Source organism: Lutra lutra, chromosome 1 (genome assembly GCF_902655055.1).
Source record: "Lutra lutra chromosome 1, mLutLut1.2, whole genome shotgun sequence".
NCBI lineage: Eukaryota > Metazoa > Chordata > Mammalia > Carnivora > Mustelidae > Lutra > Lutra lutra.
The window spans coordinates 40,579,396-40,604,114 of NC_062278.1; the positions used below are offsets into that span (position 1 = coordinate 40,579,396).

General features: G+C 37.0%; 1 long non-coding RNA gene across 2 annotated transcripts; it reads left to right on the top strand.

The window, feature by feature from the left end:
* Positions 1–423: 423 nt before the first annotated feature.
* LOC125108732 (uncharacterized) lies at positions 424–21,880 on the top strand. Of its 2 annotated transcripts, none has more exons than XR_007130005.1 (4): positions 424–627; positions 6,614–6,697; positions 16,015–16,323; positions 21,717–21,880. It is a non-coding gene; the product is annotated as an uncharacterized LOC125108732 (long non-coding RNA). The 2 variants fall into 2 exon arrangements; XR_007130002.1 differs by lacking the exon at positions 424–627 and adding an exon at positions 6,374–6,457.
* The last annotated feature ends 2,839 nt before the right edge of the window (positions 21,881–24,719 follow it).

Consider the following 24,719-nt stretch of genomic DNA (forward strand, 5'->3'; position numbering starts at 1 on the left):
GGAGAAACAGTTTAGACCACCCAGCGATTGTTCTTAGCCATTCGGTGGCCCGAAGAGTGGAAGCTGTAGACCAGTCTTTGATGGCGGGCTGAGCACCACACTCTTCCTCAGAGAAGTCGCCGAAGAGGCACAGAGGACACCTGAGCTCCTTTACACAGTGGGTGAACTCAGATAAAGTAGCAGAAAACTCAGGAGCCAGAGTGGTCCATTCACCTTCAGATTCCCCTTGGTCACAGCCTTTTCAGCAGAGGCGCTCTTCTCTCTCAGTTCTTCCTACCTCCGCCAAGACCTCTCCAGAGGGCTCCTGGGAGACGGTGCTGCACATGCGCAGAGCTTCCCGTGGCCAGGCCGCCTGTCAGAACTGCGGAGTGAACTCCTTGGTTGCGTCAGGAGACGGTAAAGCCCACATGGCCGGGAGGAGAGACTGTGTTACACAGGGCAGTAGTAGGCAGGTTAACATTAGACACCTCTGTGAGAGGCTGAAGGTCAGCGCCAGACTCAGTAACCACAGAAAGTCTCGGCTCTCAGAAGCCTGCCTGGATCTGATTAGCGAGGGCTCCAGAAGTGCAGCCCCCAACAACGGGTGTGGCGCTATGGCACAAGCTGCCAGCGCCAGCTTCTCACCAGGTTCTCTTTACATTTAAATAAATAATTTATTTATTTATTATTAATGGCGTAGATGCCACCACTTTTCCTTTTGTAGATGTAGTGTTCCATTTGGAAGTCAAGGCTGGTGCCATGGAAGTGGGATCCTGCTACAAAAATTTGAGGACCTCCTCTTTTTTGGTTGAAGGGCATCAAGGGCTCTGGATATTGTGAAAGTTTCCCTTTAAGTTACAAGGGGGAACCTGAAACAACACTGTATGGACTTCTCCCTGGGTACATGGAAAGACTTTTCTCTCTCTCTCTCTCTCTTTCTTTTTTTCAATGAGTCACTCTGATTTCATGGAGAAATTTGCAGCACCACAGAAATATTCCTTTTTCCTCTTTATGACAATCCTTTTACTAAAAATGTGTCTCTTGTGTCTTTTCTTCATTATAACTGTGTTCAGAAAGACCCTTGAATCTTCAGCTGCTTATTTAGGAAACTGTATGATCTGAGAGTGTAATGCAGCTTCTGAGTTCCTGAATTGAATAGTGCTGCTCTCTAATTTAAAATCAATAATATGGCAAAAAAAAAAAAAAAGCACCATTTATTTTCCTTTCATGAAAAGTGATAGGAGAAAAGGTATGTGATATGATTTGAGGATTTGGTCAGCACAACAAACACTGAGATATTCAACCTGTTAGAGAAAGGGTAAATATGTACAAAAAGGGCAAAAAAGGAAAAAAAAAGAAAGAAAAAAAGAAAAAGCAAGCAAGAAAGAAAATAAGAAAGGAAAAAAATCCCAATGTATGGGTTAACTAATTAGTTGAAAATACTGTAACAGCTCATTGGGCAATTTTGTAATCAGATGAGCCCAAGGGATGAATATGATCAAGTTTATAACAGTTCATTTTCTTTGAATGCAGCTGTATACAATGCCCCAGGAGATTCTAGAAGCAATGAAACTACAGCGACTCTTTTGATTAATAACATATTCAATCCCTAAAATCCATGAACAGAAACACATATTGTTATGCCTTCAAGGGTATCCATAGATGTTACGGAGCCCCTTCCGGAAAGAGAGTGGAGTAGCTGGAAACCTCCTATGAATGGCCATCTTAATTGTGTTGCCTTCTTAAACGTGGTCTTTGAAAGAAATTTTTTCTCATTTTTTTCTTTGTATCTAAGTTCATAGGGTTAAACTATGCTGTGATTGCCATAATTGTTATTTCTCCCCCAGTGATTTTATAGCCAACAAGGGAACATTAGCACCCATTGATTCTTGTGGAAAATAATCTATTTAAAGATACTTGCTTCAGTTGAATCTTTTTTTAAATGCTTCACTCCATTATTTCATTATGGAGAAATCTGCACTAAGAACTGGAGCTTCCAAAGAATTCACTTGTCTCCCTATTTATTCTTCCCTGGAAGTCATAAGCCTCTGTTGATAGTAGCCCAGATGGGTGGTAAGGAAGCAATTATGATTAAAAACATGATGGGAATTCAGAGAGCTGCAGGATGTCTAGGACTCTTGTGAAGGGCCTAATCCCACAATCATTATATGAGTACTTTCTTAGGGTTGTCTATCTCTCAGTAGTTACTCAGTAGTTATAATATATATATATATATATATATATATATATATATATATATATATATATATATTTACTATAGTATACATAAACTGCTTCAGTTGTTTGACCAGTATTTTATATATTTAGGTTAGACACAGAAATATCTGTTTTCCTTTCCATTGAAAGAAATTTACTTTAAAAAGATGCAGTAAACAGGGGCGCCTGGGTGGCTCAGGAAGTTAAGCCTCTGCCTTCGGCTCAGGTCATGATCTCAGGGTCCTGGGATTGAGCCCCACGTCAGGTTCTCTGCTCATTGGGGAGCCTGCTTCCCCCTTCTCTGCCTGCCTCTCTGCCTACTTGTGATCTGTCTGTCAAATAAATAAATAAAATATTAAAAAAAAAAGATGCAGTAAACAAATAAAGTAATATGATTTTGCTCAGCAGTGTCTGGCATATATAGTAAATGAGAATTTCCTTTTATTTTATCCTTTCTTCCTAAACCCAAATGTATGTCATTTAGGGAAAGGAGAAAAACGCACAGTAACCACAATATAGGTAATTTTAAAAAATTAAAATAATCTCTTATTCCTTTCAATACTTTTGAAAGAAAGGGAATACACAGTATCTAAAATAAAGTAAAATTCAAAGTTTAAAACATAATATAGTTCTTTGGGGCCTATGTGGTCCCATTTTATAGTGTTTTCATTATATGAAAAGTTGATGGAAATTGTATCACACTGATGTAAGGTGGTGTAAATAGTAAAATCAGCTATAGTTCCAGGCTAGAGGATCTTTGAGAAAATAACAACTTAAGGATAAAATGAAGTTGAGGTTGATGATGGCTAACAAATTAGTTAATAGATGATTATAAAATAAATTAGTTCAGAGAACAGTCAAGGATATACAAGGAGATATAAAAGGACAAAGGAAGTAGCATGGTAATAGTTGAAGGGAAAAGTTTGACTTCCGTATATATTGTAGCTACTAAAACTTTTCAAGGCTACAAGCACAATGCCAAAACTCTGATTCAGAGCAATGCTAGGTTATTAGCAAAGCACTGAACACTCATAAAGAATTATTTATTGTAGGCGAGGTAGTAAATCACATGTGAGTCCTGTCTTAGGAAAAATTCAATGGAGAACAAGTATGTTTGGTGAATGTTTAAAATATTAAGTGAGATTAAAACGTTCTATCAGAATTCAGAAGAAGAATATACCGTATGGGGGGAGGGACTGGAGGATTAAATGACAACCTAGCATGTGAAGAGTACACAAGCTTAGTCTTAAGAGAGTAAAGAAAGGAGAAAAGAGCTTTCCAATAAGGAACAGCAGTATGAAGAAGGGAAATAAGGTTGGAAAGCAAAGGAATTGCCAAAGGATTGGGACGACGCCACAGCCTTATGTCGGACATAAGGCTGGAAGGAAAGTGGGAGCCAAGACATATACAATGCATGGGATTTCTTTTCCTTGCCTTTTTTTTTTTTTTCCCCTTCAGTTTGGAGTGGTTCCACTTATAATTGCTATATAACACATGAATCTAAACTTTAGTTATGGTTTAAATGCTTATGGATTTTGTAGTTCTGAAATTCAGACAGAGCAGAAAGGAAGCGGCTTATTCCCTTATTCCTGCTCCATGGTATCTGGAGGTCTTGAACACGAGGATGATTTTATAACTGGGGGATTGGCATCATCTGGAGACTTGTTCATTTACTTGTCTGGTGCCTGCACAGGACGCTTTGAAGAACAGGGCTGTGCCTCGGTGTCCATGTGTGGCATCTCCATGTGGCTTGGCTTCCTCACAGCGTGCTGGCTCCTGGGTTGTTGGACCTTTTACAGGGTGCCTTAGGACTCCAGAACTCAGACTTTCAGCAAACAAGCTGGAAGCTGCATGCCCTTTTATGATCCAGCCTCATAAATCATTTGATGTCATTTCCACTCTATTTGTTGAAACTGTTCCATACCAGTCCAAATTCAAAAGTAGGATATACACACTTCATTTCTTGATAGCAGTGCTATCAATAAGTTTAGGGGTACTTTTTGTTTTTGTTTTTTGTGGGAGCATTTAAAGATGTTCATATGAGGGTGCCTGGGTGGCTCAGTTGGTTAAGCGACAGCCTTCAGCTCAGGTCATGATCCTGGAGTCCTGGGATAGAGTCTCCCAAGGGGCACCCTGCTCAGCAGGGAGTCTGCTTCTCCCTCTGACCCTCTCCCCTCTCGTGCTGTCTCTCTCTCTCTCTCTCTCAAGTAAATAAAATCTTAAAAAAAAAATGTTCATATGAATGAATGAATACTCAGTAAGTGTTGAATGAGTGATTCGTAGGTAAAATATATTTCTCAGGGGCGCCTGGGTGGCTCAGTGGGTTAAAGCCTCTGCCTTCAGGTCATGATCCCAGGGTCCTGAGATCGAGCCCCTCATCGGGCTCTCTGCTCAGCGGGGAGCCTGCTTCCTCCTCTCTCTCTGCCTGCCTCTCTGCCTACTTGTGATCTCTCTGTCAAATAAATAAATTAAATCTTTAAAATATATATATATGCTTATATATATATATATATATATATATATATATATATATATTTCTCAGAAATATACACTGATTACTGGTCTCAAGATAAAGAGTTGTTAGAAGTTAGAAGGGAATTAAAATTTAGAGTCCTGTGGGACCCTCTCTAAATTAAAAAGAGGCACTGCATTAAGTATTTATCAAATTATATTTCTAGATTTTAAATATATATAGTAAGTTTTATTTTTCCTATTTTATAGACAAGAAAATAGAAATTCAAGAAATTGATTTGCTGAAAGATTTATAGGCAATAAGTGGCAGAGATCTGATTTCCAATCAAGATTGAGTTTTGTTAGAGTAGGTTTTTTTCTCTTGAAGGTAGGGGACAAAGAAAAGAAGGATTCATTGTGATACACTTTGTGAGGTTAGAATTGCTGGGATTTTGCCAACAACTGGATGTGGAGGTGGTCAAGAAGAAGTAAAGTTGAAGATAAGTCATTGTATCCAACATTACCTAATGAAGCAGATATTGGTGGTGTCCTTCAAAAATAGAGAAGTTAGAAGCACAAATTTGTTCTAGTTAGCAAAAGGAGAATAAAAAACAGAACTGACAACATAATTTCAAAATGAAATTTTATTAAGAGTTTTAAGACAGTGGGCGCCTGGGTGGCTCAGTCATTAAGCGTCTGCCATCAGCTCAGGTCATGATCCTAGGGTTCTGGGATCAAATCCCGCATTGGGCTCCCTGCTCAGCAGGGAGTCTGCTCCTCCGTCTCCCTCTGCCTGCTGCTCCCCTGCTCGTGTTTTCTCTATCTGTCAAATAAATAAAATCTTAAAAAAAAAAAAAAAAGAATTTCAATACAGCAACAGCTGAACATTAAACCAGGCACTGGACCCCATGGCTAGCACAAATCCCGCTCCCATGAAGACAACCCTGAGAAGAGTTCAGTCTGGGGCATGTTCCATTTTAGTTCCCAGAGATTGGGAAAAGCTTTCTGCTTTTCATTTTTAAACTGTGAAGTGAGAATAATGGTGCTAACTGCCAAGTGATACTTGAGATCTCTGTATATTCATGTATGTGAGTTGCCTAATTCAGTGTGTAGTACCTAATATTCAACTATATAAATGTCTATGAGTTTTTTACTCTCCCATACCCCTGAATATGTATTTCAGATTCTGAGGCATAGTCTTCTCAGTATTAGGTCATCCATCAAAATAGGGATAATTCCCAGATCACCTCATCAAGGCTTTTCTGAATAGTGTTTAGACAGCCTCTACAAAATGATCTTTTTTTTTCTTTTAACTCAAAAATTTAAACTTAGGCCAATTTTCCTAGGCCACTTTAAAAAGTATGATGGATGTTTGGAGTTTTCTCTTCTCTCAATGTAGTGATTCTTAAATTTTTGTTGTTGTTGCTGTTCTTGGATCTCTTTAAGAAGGTAATGAAAGCTAAGGACCCTTTTCATTTAAAAAAGCACCTATACATGAAACAGAAGACAGGTTCACTGGGATCCCAGGCTCCTTGGTCCCCTGAAGTCCTTCCATGTACCCCAGATTGAGAACACCATCGTAATCCGAACATACAGTTATTTACTTCAGAAGACTCACATTTTAATTTGAAATTCATGAGTTCCAAGTGGTTACAGAGCTTGATAAATCATTCTTTACCATTGCTAATATCATGAAGGGAAAACTTCTAATCAATTCGATTTCACGGGCCATGTGTGAATATGGATTTCAGCCCTGCCACATAGGCTCTCTGCTCACTGAGTGAAGAGACTATTCTGCCCACATTTCAAGGTGAAGCTCATCTACCCCAGTGATTAATATCGAAAACAAGGCCCATAGGATCCAGCTGTCTCAAACCAAACCCTAGGCTGCTTCTATATGCATCCAAAAGATTACTTAATAATATTGATATATCTGCATGCGGTGATCATTCCTTTGTTTCCACAGACTTGAAACCAGAACTTATTTGAAGTTTCCAAGTCTATGTCAAAAAAAGGATTCTGAACGCCTCAGAATTTTGACTCTTTACAGGTAAATATTTAAATCTTAAAAAATAGTTTAAATAGTGATAGTTTATTTTCCGTAAGTATAAAATGCATTAAAAAGCCTATATTCTAATCGGGCAAAACTGGAGTGTTTTATTTTTTCTGTTTAGGTAATACATCATCCCTACTCTCAATTTTTTTTAATTTTCTTAATATATTTGTGAACTGTCTTTTTAAATTCAGATTGCCTATGGACAGATTATCCCCACTAAATATAACACTTAGTTCTTTGTTACGTTTGTAGAAGTTATTCCTGTCTTATAGATATCCTTCCTTGTTTCAGGCTGAATGTGCTTTCTTAAAGTGTCTAAGAATTCATTAAAAATATAAGAAAATGTTTGAAAGATGTTATTGTGTCATGTGGTTTAACTAGTTTTCAGTTATGAATAGTAACTCATCTTCAGAGGTATATTGTTTTAGGGATGTTATATTTCAAAACATGTTAAAAATGAACAAGTTAGCTCAACTTCCTGTGATTTTTTTGAAGTTTTGATCCTGGTATATGAAAGTAAAACATAAGTATTATCCTTTACGTGGAAATTATTAAGAAACTTTTCTAGGATGGACATTTAATTGGAAACAAAGTAAGTTCCATTGCAAAATCAAGGTCCATGAAACACTCAAAAAGAGTTATAGATATGGCATAGGTTTGATATTTGTGGCCCCTCATGTTAGCAGTAAGAGGCCGTGTCTTCCAAAACATTGCTTTATATAACATAGACAAATAATTCACTTTTCTTTTTATAAACTTCAGTCTGAAGTCTCTAGGCTCTGAAATTTAGATTGGAAATTATTACATTGTATCAGATTTAAGTACACATACAATTGAATTCCAAAATGAAATAAAAAACGAGTTTTTTAAAGCATATCTTTTACGTCAGAAAGAAAAACCTTAAAAATTATTTGATACATGAAACTTCTTTTGCTTAAATGAAGATAACTGGTCTGTCACAATGTATTTATTCTCTTTAGATAGTAAATCTTTGCTTTAAAAAAATAGCAGTTCACATTTACTGAAAGCACAGTATATGCCTGCTATTAGCTAAATGCATTATGCGTATAATCCCTTTTAATCATCAAAGCAACACTCTGAAGGGAATAAGGTTGTCATTTTATAGATGAAGAAAGTGAGTTTACAGAAGAAGCTGAGTACCTCACATAACTGGCAGGATGGAGATTTAAAGCTGCATCATCCTGACTAAATTCTAAACTCTTTTTTGTATCGGTCACAAACATCATGGTCTTTTCCTAGTCCCACAATCTGTGAAGTGTTGCGCAAAATATAAAAATGTTGATATCTTACTACATCAAGCCATCATACCCTGTAGTTACAAATTGTGAAACAAGATTGCTTGGATTTAAAGTTACTTAAACTCTCTGTTCTCCAATTTCCACATCTGCAAAATTAGCATAATCATAATGCTAATTTTATAGACTTATTATGGGAATGAAATAAAATCTATTCAACAGTACATGGAAATTACTAAAAAGGGCCCTGGCAGATAATAAATATTCATAATATGTTAACAGTTAATATGATAACTATTACCAAATTATCTTTGCTTCATGTATGTCATGATGCCCTACAAAGAATGGAAAGTTTTGTCAGTCAGAAATCAGATTTTATTTTATTCTTTCATCTCTTCTATAATGCAAATGGATTCTTGATACATAAAACTAAATGTTTAGGTTGCCTTCCATCACCCTCCAAGGCAACTAATTTGGGGGTGTGGGGGTATGAACATTTAGTACTGAAAAATATTTCATTCTATGAAAACCCAGCCAAAGTCTAACATATTAACAAAAAAGAAAGAAAGGAAGACAGAAAAAAACTAGAGAAAAGCAATAAAGCCCTGGAAGCTAGACATTTACATCACCTCTATGAGTGAAAATAATAATGCCTCCTTCACAGATTCACTGCCAACACCTTTTCCTTTATACTGGGCGTACCAAGCTGTTTACCATATGGGTGTTATTTAGCCATTTCAATTGCCCAAGACTGAACTGAATGGCACCCACACACACACAAATGTCCACACATTTTGTAACTTGAAATATTGAATAATAGTTATTACTATTTTGGATGAAAGACAAATGCTTTACCTTTTCATTTAATGTTCTAACAACATTTGTCACAAAACTTCTTAAGGCTCTTTCTTAGATGACTCAGATCTTTGGGTTTCATTTTATCAGCTATTTTTTAGTTTTCAAGAAATTTAATATTTTCATCCATCATTTTTTTAAATTCTCTTAATGAAAGCTTGATATTTTAAGTTAATATTGCTGCTTGCATTATTATTTGCATGATTATAGAACATTGCTGTCAAGGTATAGCAGAGTGATATAAAATACATTTCCTAAGGAATAAAATTTAAGTTATTTTAATAATATATGATTATACTATTTGTCTATACTTCCCTCTAGAAAAGAGAAACTATTTCAATATGAGCCCTCAGTACATGTTTACTAAATAGACCTCTGAACTTTCAATACGCTAAATAATAGTGGAATATAGAAAGGTAATGGGAATAAGGTAATGGAAAAAATGTGGTTATTCCAAATGTATTAACTTCAACTTGAGAGTAGTTAGAATGTTTCAAATGCACTTGCTAACATTTTATCTTAAATCTGTTATTTTCTTCAGTATAGAAACAAAAAACTCTAGAGACTATAGACTCTTGGAATAAGACCACATAAAGCATATAACTCATATTCACTCTCAATACTGCAAATTATCGGGCGCCTGGGTGGCTCAGTGGGTTAAGCCGCTGCCTTCAGCTCAGGTCATGATCTCAGGGTCCTGGGATCGAGTCCCGCATCGGGCTCTCTGCTCAGAAGGGAGCCTGCTTTCTCCTCTCTCTCTGCCTGCCTCTCTGTCTACTTGTGATCTCTCTCTGTCAAATAAATAAAATAAAAAAATCTTAAAAAAAAAAATACTGCAAATTATCTCTTTACATCTGTTGTACTTATCCCCATACTTCATATGACTGGAGGGAAAGAACTGTGACCAAAAAGCGACGCAGATCCCTGCTTGATTTAGATTAAATAATTTCACCCTTCTGGCCTTCAGTTACACTTCTGTAAAATAAAATAATTGAACTACTAATCTCTCAGTTCCTTCAAATCTTTAGGTTTCTACCTTTGTCCTTCTAATAGTGGGGAACTCAGTACATTTTTGATCGTCCACTGGAAAGCTCAAATTTTGAGAATGTTCTTGACTCCCTGTATCATTTGTCCATTGGCTGGGTTTCTACCACTGATCCAAGGAATACCTGAGGCTTTTGCTAGTATGCCACTCGCTAGCTATTCCCTCTTCTGAGCTAAATACAAATAAATACAAATGGAATGCCTATTTTAATGACAACACAAGAGTTGCACTCAGTAAAATATTGAATTTTAGATGTTAAAGGTTTGGGGTCCAATATTCACCAAGGCTATGTTTTGGTCCAGAAAAAAGAAAATGCCTATTCGTTTACTCAAACATCTCATTTCTTCAAATATATATTCCATGCAGTCTTCAGAATAATTACTCAAAACATATAACCGACCAGTTGTTCTCTTTCTGTACTCTTTTTGTATTTCTTCAATAGCTTTGGATAAAAATGCAGTTCCTACCATCTCACAAGGAGGACTGATGACTGGACCTCAGATCACTGCTTTGCTGCTTGTTTGGGTCCGGCACAGAACTGCTTCTGGCTTCTAAGCCAAATACTGCAGTTTCTTTCTTTCATTTGCTGCTTCAAGTGGCTGCTTCTTCACCAAGTTAAATGATACTCATTCTTTGATCAGGCTCTTTAGAAAAGCTTCTTTTGGCTTCCTTAATGTCACAGGATGAGACTGGGTTCCCTTTGACGACCTCCTATCTTCCAGGGCAAGTATCATACCATTAAACTTACCACAGAGATTTCCAGTACCCCTTCTGGTAACTCATGTCCTCTAGATTCTAGACTCTAATAAGAGAGTAATATTCTGAGAATAAGAACTTTGTCTCACTTATCTCTAGACTCCTCATGCTTGGCATAATGTTTGACACACAGCAAGCTGATACTGAGGGTATGATGAACACATGAATCAGGAGTGAGCATATATGAAATAGGGCAGACTGCCAGTATGGGACAGATATTTGATCAGTCTGTGTAAGAAATACCATCAGTCTGTGCTGAATCTGTAATAAAGGCATCACAACAATAAAAAATAAGCACCTGTTTATATTGCCAGATAATTTGACACTTAACTTGAAGAAACATTGTGACACATGGAGGATGTTTATCATCATCATGGAGAATGTTCCAGTTTCAAAGAGCATCCCAAGTGATGCAACTTGAAAGTGGGAGGAAAGCTACACATCCTTGAACCCCCCTCCTGGGTTCCGTTGTTGGGAGGAGGTGGAAATGGGGGAGAAACTATATGGATGGCTGTGCACACTTGCCAGGGTAGCTATGTTCAGCCACTCTCTAGTCCTGCCAAAGTGGAGGTGGTACATGGAGCATGGTTTGCAAAACAGCAGATGAGGTTGGTTTGGTCCCCATGGAAACCAGATCTCCCATTGAGAAGTAAACATATTTGATACTTTTGTAATCAGAACCCATCAAAAAGTGAAAAATAATCCATTTTGTATTGTACTTGTATTGTCTTGAGAGAATGGATATTCTAAGTCGGATTCAGTCAGGTATCAGACTTGATCAAGTAATGCCTCACTTTAACCACTGACATAAGAGATTTAAAAAGCTCCTCAGTTGCTGTCCTGACTTAGCTATCTATATAAGTCTGAAAAAATATTTGTGTTCCATCATTCTATTGGAAATGAGATATGGTAAAATGACCAGCATAGCCAAAATGGGTCACTAAGTATATAGTTATTCACTCCAAATCTCCACCTGCAGGCAAAGGCATCTCAGGATCAAGAGTTTTACAATAAAAATAATGTTAAATGTAATTTTAAAAACTGCGGTCCTTACCCATACCTATGTAACACGATTTCAGTGTACCTTTGAATTTGTGTATTATGCATCCAAATATACTGTAAGAGATGGCCTGTAATCCTAACATACTGATTAGGAAATTTTTAAGACCAGTTTTGGGAAAATATTTTGTCCCACTCCTTGAAATTTTCCTTCTGAGCATTACATTTTTAACGTTACAAGTGAAATGATCCTGTACCTATTCTCATTAGAATTGGGGGATTTGGTTGGCGGAAAAATGAGATATATAGCAATAAATGTCTAGTATCTATCCAATGTCCTGAAACAATAGGAATTTTATTATTTCTTACACATAGACATAATCAGATTCCATCTATACACACTAATTTTGGGAAAACTCAATATTTTTTCAATGATTATATATTTATGTAAATGAGATGCAAAATGAAAGTTTAGTTCATTAAACACTAGGATCTAAGTGATATTAAACATCTGTATAGGGGTGCCTGGGTGGCTCAGTAAGTTAAAGCCTCTGCCTTAAGCTCCGGGCTCTCTGCTCAGCAGGGAGCCTGCTTCCTCCTCTCTCTGCCTCTCTGCCTACTTGTGATCTCTCTCAGTCAAATAAATAAATAATTAATTAATTAAAATAAACATCTATATATTCTGAGTAATGGGACATTTGGTGTAGTCTAGACAAAGAATTAATGTGATTGTTCCCCTCCTATTTTAATATACATCTTTTAGCATTGGCTAGTTAAAGCAATAATAATAATAATGTAATTCCCATAAATATGAATCCACCCTTCCTATTGTATTTACATGTGAAAGCTAAAAAATTACTATGTCTAAACCTTCAGCAGATTTTTCCAATTCATCCCAGCACATTTGCCAATCTTATACAAAATTGTTCTTTTTACAACATTTATAGAAATTAGAATCCATGTGCTTCAAATATCTCATAAACACTATCTCACAAACACTAATTGCTGCTGTCTATTTATTAGGTTTGGGTACATTTTTAAAAAGATGTATTCCAATAAGCTGTGCTGTTGTCATGGCTGATTATTATATTGTGGAAGATTTTATAATATTTTTGTTAGAAATGTCAATAGCATTTTGTATCATGTTCCAATATAACACAAAGTTTCAAATTTATTGCAAATATCTTAGCAAACTTTAAAAAAAATGATTGAAAAAGTAACCATCTCACAGATAAGCACTTTCCATGTGTACATGCTGTTCTGGAACAGAGTATTTCAGATGTGGTCTCTGAAACCTGAGACAAGGACAAAACCTCAGCTGCAGGGGTTTTTGACCTTGTTTATTACTAGGATTGAAGGGGCCAGAGATAGGAGTGATCTCTTCCAGCCTATTTGCCCGAGTCTTTACAATTACTTTTCTAATTCATTGCCCTTCTCTAGTACTGTCAGTCAATTACATGTTCCAATATCCTTCACCTGACCTTACTCCCTGTCTTAAGCTATTCAGATTATTATCAAAAAAATTACCATATATTAGGTGATTTGTAAACAACAGATTTTTTTTAAGATTTTACTTATTTATTTGACACAGAGAGAACACAAGCTGGGGTAGCAGCAGCCAGAGGGAGAGGGAGAAGCAGCCTCCCTACTAAGCAAGGAGCTGGATGTGGGGCTCGATCCCAGGACCCTGCCCAAGGCAGCTGCTTAACTGACTGAGTCACCCAGATGCCCCACAACAGATATTTATTTCTCACAGTTCTGGAAGCGAGGAAGTCCAAGTCAAGATGTCAGCAAATTTGGTATCTGATGAGAGCCCACATCCTGGTTCAAGGACATCTGTAAAAGAGCTCTCTGGTGTCTCTTTTGTAAGGGCCATAATCTCATTCATGACAATGTCACCCTTATGACCTCACCTCCTAATAGCATCACAATGGGGATTAGGTTTCAAGATAATGTATTTTATGGCGATGTAAACATTCAGTCCATTGCACTCCCTTACCTGACTTCTTTTTGCATGTTCAACACATTTTAAGAAACAATTTTTTCATTGGAAAAGGGCACAATGAAATTAATACACTAATCCCATTATCATAGAACTCCAGCATAATAAACCATGTAATTCAATGCCCTTCCCAATTAAAGAACACTGCCATACAATAGTATCAAATAATAGTTCTCAAACTGTACTAGAATATTTCTTATGAGGAGGAATTTCCCCTTCCTCAGAAGTCCATTTTATCTTTAGATAGGGTTGACATTTAGAAGGGCCTTTCTTCTAACTTCAGTTCGTTTGTTCAAGTTTATTAGCAGCCCCCTCTAACCAACTGAACTAACCAGCCACTCTCATTCATTTACAGTTAGCTCCCTTAAAAAATGCAAAATAAACTTATTTCTTCTTTTATTCCCTTTTACATATTAGAACATCAAATATCTTTGTTTCGTCTATGATACATTGACTATTATATAGGTGTCTTCTACATTTGGAAAGGAAAACAATTTTGAAATTGATGTCAAAATTGAAAGTCTTTTCTCAACTGGCTCAAAACTCAAATTATTGCGAGTCTTAGACTAATCCAGTTATACACGCTCCCTGATTTAAACAATTTAGGGGTTTGCTGTTTAACTATCCTAATGTCCCTATCTATAATCATTTGTTGTATTAGCCGATGTCCAGTGAGAAGCCATAATGCTCACCAGCTTTCTCTATATAATAGAACTTAATATAATAAATTGTTAAAAGACCTGAGGCTGATACAGGAATAAATGCAAAAATGGAATACAAAATCATCACTGAGGTAGCAATTACAGGAAGAAGCTACCGCCTGCTGGGCTACAGAAATAAACAGAAGAGGATGAAATTAATTCAATGTAGAAGCTTTGATGCAGGGACTCTGAGTCAGCTCAGGAGAAGGACCATGATGGGCTGGAGTTCAGGTCTCTCAGGAGAGGGCACCAGCCTACTGGTTTTGATGTTTCTGGAAAGATTTGAAAGAGTTCTAGCAGTATTAGTTCTAGAAGTATTGGATAAACTGCAAACTGGATTCAGCCATGGCTACTGGAATAATCCATCACTGTAGAGGGAGGTCATGAGCCTGGGAAGACCCTGATGGCAACAGGAGGCCAATGGAAGCAAAGAGGAAACAGCACATCCTTTCTTCTTCTTTAGCCTCGCAACCTTCCTTTAGCGTTCCATTCACAGAGTTGAGCAGGGAGCCAGCTGCCAAAACCAGAAATATGGCCTGCAGAGTCCCAGACCAAGCATGACAAGGGTGGGTGTTAAAATTGAGACAACAGCTCACTAACTGGCACTCTTATTTGACTATGTTTCTAATTATGTATGTACATAGCTTTTTAGCCTAAAATTTCCTCCTTAAGGACAGGAAATATATTTGTATCTGTCCCATTATCCAGTATAATATTTGATACACAGTTGCTATTGAATAAATGTATGGTTATGGTGTAATGTCCTTCCGTTTATCCATGTTAAATATTATTCTGTTAGGTACACAATTATCGTAGTTTGCAGAATTTTTTTTTTTCTTTCCCAAATAATATCGTGTCTGTTGGTTATCATTCCCAGCTTCAGGGTCATCTGTAGATTTGATATGCATACTTCTTATTGTAAGTAATTGATGTGAAATATATTGTTAAACAGTCCTTCTCTAGCTTTAAGGGACATAAAGATCACCTAAAGAGCTAGTTGAACATAGATCTCTGGCCCAGAACCCAGAGGTTCTGATTGAGCAGGCCGTGAGTAGGACTTGAGAATGTATGTTTTTAACTAACTCAGCGGTGTGAAAATGTTTCCCATCCAAGGTCCACATTTTTAGTTACAACTGTTTTCATATAAGTTCAGAATGTGTAAGTCTTTTAAAACTGCTTTACATTTTAATTCAATGGAACATTTATTGGACACATAGTATGTATAAATCACCCTGTTGGAAATTTTAAGAAATCCAGTAATGATTAATATATGGTTTCTCTTCTCAAGGAGTTTATAATTTAATAACTTAGTATAACACCTAGAACGATTAAATAAGGACTAAAACATTGTAAATAAAGTATTTGGGGACACAGAAAGTAGTGACTTTTTGTTTGTTTGTTTAAAATATCGCAGTCGACTTTGGTGACGAGCACCAGGTGTTGTATGGAAGTGTTGAATCACTAAATTCCACACCTGAAACTAGTATTATACTGTGTTAATTAACTGGAATTTAAATAAAAACTTAAAAAAAATACTGCAATTGACTTTGGGAATTTGATTAGAAATCATGTTTTCTCATTTTTATTTGTTCTTAATGGATGGATAATGTGATAAAAATGTGACAAGAATATCCCATTACAAATCAGCATTATCTGATTTCAAATAATTCTTTTGTACTCTCTCTCCATCACTTAAGTCATTTTGGAGCTTAACCTTCACCCAGATCCCTCTATGACATTCTTCACAACAGCATTTTTAAGAAGAGAAATCAAAATAGGGCAAGAAAATTTGGAATATGTTTCAGAAAGGGGAGCAAAGCAAAAAAGTGAAGGAGCTATAGATTTCTCTCTTTCTTCATGACTCCAAAATTCCAGAATGTTATCACCAGAGCACTGGACATTTCCCACCTTCTGTGTCTGTAGATTATGGTCTCAGGCCACTGACTGTTAAATGTAGCCAAGTCTTTTTGTTCAGAAAGATGGTCCTCTGAAGCGATGAGGATCAAGTAAGTGAAACCAGTTTCCTCCTCTCTGTTCAAGTACTTCGGGGAAATATCAGCTTAAATCCAATGCCATTGGCTCATGACTTTAGGCCCTGTTTCCCCAGATTCAAATTTTGGATCCCTTAATTTTTAGTTGAGCCCTGAGTGAATGATTTAAATGGTCTAAATTAATTAATTTAATTAATTAATCTATGAATCTATTATTTTAAAATTAACGACTAGGCATTTTATCTTATCACTGTGTTCCCTCTACTTTCTCATCCAATCCTTTTAACTGTATACTACCCGCAGTTTCCTCACCTGTAAAATGGACATTAATCTATTATCTTTTTCAAAGGGTTGTTTTGAAGATTCACTGCATTGATTCAAGTGAAGCACTAAAAAAGTATTTGGTAGATAATAAGCCCTCAACATATCACAGTTGTTATTATATTTTCCTATAGATGGATCAATAACGTCATCTTCTTATACAGAGTACAGTTGGTCTCTACCAAAAGATGTTATTTTAAGGCTAACATTTTCTGGGGAATCTATTATTTGTGTATTTTAGAAAATGAATGAAAAAATTATAATTAAAAAACTCTATAGTGTGTTGAGGAACCATTACGTTTATCCCTTTTTTCTTTCTCTTGTGGAGAAAGGGGAAATAAAATACCTTTAAGAATCATTTAAGTGGAAAGATATTTGGATAAATAATATGTCAGGTTGTAAAGGTTTATAAAAATTTAAAGAAACATAAATAATACAGTATGACTGCTGGTTTGTTTGAAATCATATGTAGTATGCAAACAATTTGTACATTATAGGATAAGCATTCAAATTTTCATTATGTGCTTGTATTGTATCTTTAATCTTTTGTCATTATTTGTTAAAATATTAAAGATCATTGAACAAGACCAATAAAACGTCAAATCTTTCCACAAGATGATTAATTGTGATTGAAAGAAACATGGTAAAAATGATAACTAGTCCTTAGCAACACTCGATTTGGTAATTCTTTTTTTTATTATTTTATTTATTTATTTGACAGAGAGAGATCACAAGTAGGCAGAGAGGCAGGCAGAGAGAGAGGGGGAAGTAGGCTCCCTGTTGAGCAGGGAGCCGGATGCGGGGCTCGATCCCGGGACCCTGAGATCATGACCTGAGCCAAAGGCAGAGCCTTAGCCCACTGAGCAACCCAGGTGCCCCTCAATTTGGTAATTCTAAAGGAAGTTGACAAGTTATAATCATTCATGAATTCAGTCCATACCACAATGTAGTGACTTAGACTCAATATTTGCCTTAAAAATGACTGCATATTTGCTGACCATGTTGGCAAAGCTATCTCCTTGACCTCTTCACCAAAAAAGATTGATCTCATGAGTGACAGTGTCTGAGAACTCATTGTTATAGACTGATACTTTATTCCCTTTCTCACTACATAGTTTTGAAGGGTAACTTAGAATATTTAAGTGCATGGGTGTATGTCTGCACATGCATGTATACATATTTCCCTATCCTGATATCCTGAATCTTCTGTATACCCAGAAACTTTGACATGTGAAGATATTGCCTATACTTTGCATTCCTGGTACTTAATGCAAAACTACATAAGTGTACTCTCAGATGTTGTGGTAGAGGGTGGAAGAACTTGGGTATAACATGATCCATTTCAGTTAGTAATTCTCAACTTTGCTTGCACATTGGAATCTCCTGGGGAACAAAGGACCTATGATTTTTTTTTAAATCTTCCCAGATGATTGTAAAGTACGGTCAAGTTCTGTACTGTTAATCTATTAATCTATTATTTTAAAATTAACAACTAGGCATTTTATCTCGTCACTGTGTTCCCTCTACTTTCTCATCCAATCCTTTTTATCTGTATCCTACCAATCTCTAAGATATTCGTTAAGTTCATTAATGATGACAAAAAAATTTCCCTTTTTTCCTGTAAATGTGAACATATTTTGGGAGTGTTTTCTCAGTTCAAAGGAATTAATAATTGTTTGTGCCAACTATATATAAGGCACCATGCTAGCTGCCACTAGAAGTACAAGGATGAATTCAATAGAGCATTTGTAATCAAGGAGCTTGAAATTTTTGGAAAGAGACAAACACATGTCTAAATTTCTCATATTAGAAAGGTTTTAATGCACTTTTCTCAAAACAGGCTGCACATTTAAATCACCTGGAGAATTGGGGCACCTGGGTGGCTCAGTGGGTTAAAGCCTCTGCCTTCGGCTCAGGTTGTGATCGCAGGGTCCTGGGATCAAGCCCCGCATCGGGCTCTCTTCTCAGCAGGGAGCCTGCTTCCTCCTCTCTCTGTGCCTGCCTCTCTGCCTACTTGTGATCTCTGTCTGTCAAATAAATTAAAAAAAAAAAAATCACCTGGAGAATTAAAAAAAAATACTAATTAAAAAAAATACTGACAGTCAGGGCCCCCTGGGTGGCTCAGTTGGTTGGGCATCTGCCTTCAGCTGAGGTCATGATCCCAGGGTCCTGGGATCAAGCCCTGCATTGGGCTCCTTGCTCAGGAGCTTCTCCTTCTGCTTCCCTCTCCCTGCTTGTGCTCTCTCTTTGTCAAATTAATAAATAAAATCTTAAAAAAAAAAAAAAAAAGAAGAAATACAACCCCAACCTCAAAAATGCTCGTATTAAATCTGGGCTGCATCAGAATTCAGGTGAGCAATTCTCCAACATCTACCATCATAAAGCAATCATAAAGCTGTAACAATAGGAAAGTTTTTTGAGGCAGAGGTAGCACTTAATGAGAGCTATTCATTATGAACTTACTATATGCTAGAATCTCTACATGAATTATTAATTTATTCAGTCATCACATTAACCCTTGAAATGGTTGTTAAAATTATCTTTTTTTTTTATAAGTGACTAAACGGAGTCACAGAAAAATTAAGTAAATTTCCCAAGCCCAACTAGGTGGCAAAGCCCAAACTAGAACCTAGAGAGTCTGATTTAAAGGCTTTCTCTCCCACATACTGTGCTATTCTTCCTAAGGGCAATTGAGGGACTAAATGAATGAAAATACATTGTAAGAAAACAGAATGGAGTAGTGTTTACAGGGAAGGGCTCTGGAGCCAGCCTTGTGCCTGTTTGAATCCAGACGCTATCACTATCTAGCAGAGTTCCCCAGCTGCTTCATGCCTCAGGTCCCTCATAGGCACCATTGGAATCATCAGAGCACTTGTTTCTCAGGGTTGTTGGGAGGATGAAATGAGTTACTACATTGATATTAGGAATCATAACTGTCACTTTGAGAGAAAGAACAGCTACTAGGGAAACTGAAATGCCTGGTTGTGGAATACTGAGGATGTACCAGGTTATGGGAAGAGTGGCGTATTGCTAGCATGACCTTAATTCTCAGTTTCCATCCATTGCCCTGCTGTAATAATTGATAGCACCTGCTTTACTCTTATCTGTGCCCTGGTTGGCAAAATAAAGAAAAGATCTACCATAGCTATAATATATCAGGTTGTAACAGCCCAGGTGAGAGGTTTATAGGTAGAACCACTTTGAGTATAATCAGAAGTACAATAATCTGAAAAAAATAAGGTCTGTGCTTTATAAAGATAACTCGAGCAGCAGTGTGTCATTGCAAATTATAAAATTTGATAATTCCTAAATGCAAAACAGTATAAACAGATGCTTTGAAAGACAGAGGGGGGGGACGCCTGGGTGGCTCAGTTAGTTGGACGACTGCCTTCGGCTCAGGTCATGATCCTGGAGTCCCGGGATCGAGTCCCGCATCGGGCTCCCAGCTCCACGGGGAGTCTGCTTCTCTCTCTGACCTTCTCCTAGCTCAGGCTCTCTCTCACTATCTCTCTCTCAAATAAATAAATAAAATCTTAAAAAAAAAAAAAAAAAGAAAGACAGAGGGGGCACTGGGGACATAAATCAAGGGGAAGAGGGTTGAAAATGGGATGTACCCTAGCCAGGCTGAATCTATAATCTTTGAAGTCAGGGATCAAGCCAGGAATTGTTTCATTATTAAGGCCATGTGTAGCCTGAAACACTCAGAAAGATCAGGCCTCCATAAATTTGGCCAAATTGCCAGTGGTGTGTGGGTTTGGATTTTTCTCACCGCAGGAAATAGCAATTCAGGTCAGACTAGAAAACACAATGTTATATATCAGGCCTTATGGCCCATGGCCTGGAATCAGGGACTAGGTGAGCAAGCTTGCCTGCATGATACTACAGAAACTGAGAAAAGAATTTAAAAAGAGTGGTAGTTGCTGTCAGATCTTATAATCAGCTACTGCCATTCATTTGAAAGAGCACAAGTGTGACTCTTATGAAATGCAGTAAATTCATCATTATTTTCCTTACCTTGCTTTTCACATGGATAAGATTTCTCAACCCATGATCACTTTAAAAGAACATATCACTCTCATATAACATTCCAGAAACATGGCAAATAACAAGTGTGACTGTGAAGTGAACCTATGACTGGAAACTAAAGCCAGAATTTCTGCATTCCTTGCAAGTACCCATGGTTCCTTTAATTATACTCGGGGCTTGTAAACAGGAAAGTGTTTCACAGATGTAGAAAAGCCAAGAAGTAAGCCAAAAAATAAAATAAATATATGGTCTGGCGAAACCAAACTGGATTAAAGCAACATGATTTACCAAGAGAGAGGAATATTCTGGAGAAATAGTAGCAACGATGGAATCATATGCAAAATGCTACTTATTGGAAAAAGTTTTGTGACTGAGGGAGGTTGTCGGTTTTGATAAATATAACCAAAATACAGGAAATAAAATGACGAGAATAATTTACATTTAAAAGTTACAACTTTAAGTGGGCAAAAAAAAAGTTATCTACCTATCATCACATTTCCAAGCTTTCTTTTGAGGGAGATATTGAGAGAGAGAGAGGGAGAAAAAGAAGCATCCGAGAGTCTGTTACTTTAGTGGTGATTATTGAAAATATTTTTGTAATCTCTCCAAGATATTTCTATAATTAAATATCTCCTTGTTTTACTGATTGATGTTTGCCTAATTCTAAGGTTTTACAGATTTTTTTACTATTGTATTGCTTTTTTTTTTTAAAGATTTTTATTTATTTGACAGAGAGAGATCACAAGCAGGCAGAGAGGCAGGTAGAGAGAGAGGAGGAAGCAGGCTCCCTGCTGAGCAGAGAGCCCGATGCGGGGCTCGATCCCAGGACCCTGAGATCATGACCTGAGCCGAAGGCAGCGGCTTAACCCACTGAGCCACCCAGGCGCCCCTATTGTATTGCTTTTATTCAGATTTCCATCTATGTAAAATTAAGAAATCTCTAACGCCAATTTGAATTTCATATAATTTGGTAGTGAACCAGACCAGCAGTTTAAGAGGCAATTTTCAGAGAAAGTCCAATTGTGTTTAAAAACATCTGCAATGTATTTTTTTCCTCACAGCATCTAGAAGGCACACATGAAGTTGACTGAGGCCAGGAGATGTGAAGCATTTCAATCAAAGCTATCATTCCACAAGAGTAAAAATTTATTCCATTTATTAGCAATGAACATGTGGCTTATCACTTGACTCATTAGCACACTTCTGTGAATACAGCAAGCTTGTAATTTCCCAGAATTCCTTTCACCTCTCTCTCTCCCTGGCAGAAAGTCACTGTGGTGACATCTGTTTCTTGTAGAGCTATCAAGAACGATAAGCAGCTTCTTGCATTGCATAAGTCATGGGTTTTTTTTCCCTGTTCCCCAACAGCTAATATGCTCCTTTTCTGCCATATGGAAAAAATAAATACCAAAACCTAAAATATCAGAGTAGAAGAGAAATAAGAATGAAAGTCTTTGAACACTGACCATGTAGGAAATACTTATGGAGTATGTTCAAAGGTGTTTGACTTTTTTGTTATTATTATTAAATTAGTGTCCACATTGAAAATACGTTAGCTAGCAAAAATTTTCCTTTATGTCATTCTATTCAAAAATTCAAATGAGCACAAACTGTTAAAACCATGCCTCATTTCCAGTTATTTATTGCTATGTAATTAAACACCTCAAAACTTAGTGGCTTGAAATTACATTTTACTAAGCTAATGACTCTGTAGCTTGACCAAGCCCAGCAGCATAAACTCTCACCTAACTCTCTCACACAATCAAAGCGAGGTTTTGACTAGAGATAGAATCGTCTGTAGGCTAAACTTGACTAGATAATCATGATGGCTCACTTGTAAGGCTAGCAGTTGAAGAAGGTTGGCTGGGAGCTCAGTTGGAATTATAAACACTTAGACCCACCCACCTCTCCATGTGACTTGGGTTTCTCATGCCTGGTAGCTTGTTTTTCAAGATGGAATGTCCGAAGGGCAGTGTCCCATGATACTCAGACAATAAGTGACAAAATTTCTTAAGACCTAGATTCAGGGGCGCCTGGGTGGCTCAGTGGGTTAAGCCGTGCCTTCGGCTCAGGTCATGATCTCAGGGTCCTGGGATAGAGCCCCGCATCGGGCTCTCTGCTCAGCAAGGAGCCTGCTTCCTCCTCTCTCTCTGCCTGCCTCTCTGCCTGCTTGTGATCTCTCTCTGTCAAATAAATAAATAAAAATCTTTAAAAAAAAAAAAAAAGACCTAGATTCAGAAGTCATGTGGTATCACTTCTGTCATATTCTTCTGTTCAAAAAATAAGTCACAATATCAGCTTAAATTCAAGGGGAAGGGACCACCCAAGGCCCTAAATACCATGAAGTATGTCTCATTGGGGCCCCTTTGAAAATAAGTTACCATACCTCAAATTAAAATGTTATATGGAAATCCAGAGAGAAAATACATGTGAAAAACACTTGAATTTACAGAATGTATAGATTCGGGGCCCAATTTGATATAGATTGTCTAATTTTATTTAGTGTCTCTAAGATTATCGTATATAATATTGAACTACAATGAGTTTCATCTTCATGATAATATATTTACAAAAATGCTGTAAATCAGTTTTCACATTACTCCCATTACAGCAATATTTGAATTTTAGGTAAAAACTTTTCTTCTTTTTTAGTAACGATCATTTCAAATAATGATGGCTACCATTTATTAATTATTTACAACTTTCCAGAAATTGCCAATCCTAAACAAGTCTACAAGAGAAATACTGTTATTATCTCAACTGTGTAAACATACCAACAGAGAGAGGCTTCAGAGATTGAGAATTTGCTAGGAATCACATAGCTGTTGAGTGGCAAAGCTCCAACTTGACCCTAGGGAATAAGAATCCAGAGTTCACACTCTTAAATAAAAGAGTTGCTGCAAAATCCTGTACTTAGACACATTATCTCAGTAACTAGTAATGAGGTCATGTTATCCTGCAATGGAATCTAGGGCAGGGTTTTAAGAAGTGTCAATTTCCTCCAGGCCAAGACCACCAGGAATACACCTATACTTGAACAAATTGAGTATGTTACACATTGCAGTGTGGACGAACACATAACAGGGAAACATGGGGCGTCTCTATAAGAAAGTTTTAGAAATAGCCTTAGTATTTGAGCCTTGGTTGGGTAACTTAGAGGAGGGCTTAAGGAAGTGGGGATTTGTTCTAGATTTGATGCTGCCAGAAAGCAGGAGCAAATCTATGATTGGGTAAATCAAAAAATCCTATCTATAAGAAGGACAGATTAGAGCGATGATAAAGCTGTAATTGGCAAAGAAAGAACAGTCACTCAAGTCAGGAGAGAGAGATGCTTGGTATTTTGTGGTTTCCACAATGACCTCGTTTTTGTTGGCATTTAGACAAAATTATGAAATGGTCTTGTTTTTGTCTCATTTTATCATGGTTTCAGGGTGAGCTTGTCTCATGTTGGTGTACTGTGAGATTTGTTTATGTCCAAAAGGAGAACAACATGGCCTAGCTTGAGGCCAGGTCAGCTTCTAAGAACACTGAGGGCTTGCTGTGAGTGTCAGACTCATTCCTAGACATCAGGGACTGCTTTTATTATTTCTTAGTAGGGTGAGTTTTTTGAGTGAATATAGTGTACCTTGTTTGTTTTAGCACATTATTATTTTCCTATAATGCTGAAGATGCTGAATCAACTAAACAAAAATACCATATATTTGAACTTTTAATTCTTAAGTGATATTATTAATAAAAATATTTTATTAAGATCATTTTATTTTTAGCTATCAAAATACAATATGAATCAGATTTTTCAATGTGTTGTCATTATATTTTGGAGGAAAGCTTTTCCCCAAAAGAACAAATATCTAAATTTTTTTTTAAAAGATTTTATTTATTTATTTGCCAGAGAGAGAGAGAGTGAGCAAAGGCAGGCTGAGTGGCAGCAGAGGCAGAGGGAGAAGCAGGCTCCCCACCGAGCAAGGAGCCTGATGTGGGACTCGATCCCAGGACGCTGGGATCACAACCTGAGCTGAAGGCAGCTGCCTAACCAACTGAGCCACCCAGGCGTCCCAATATCT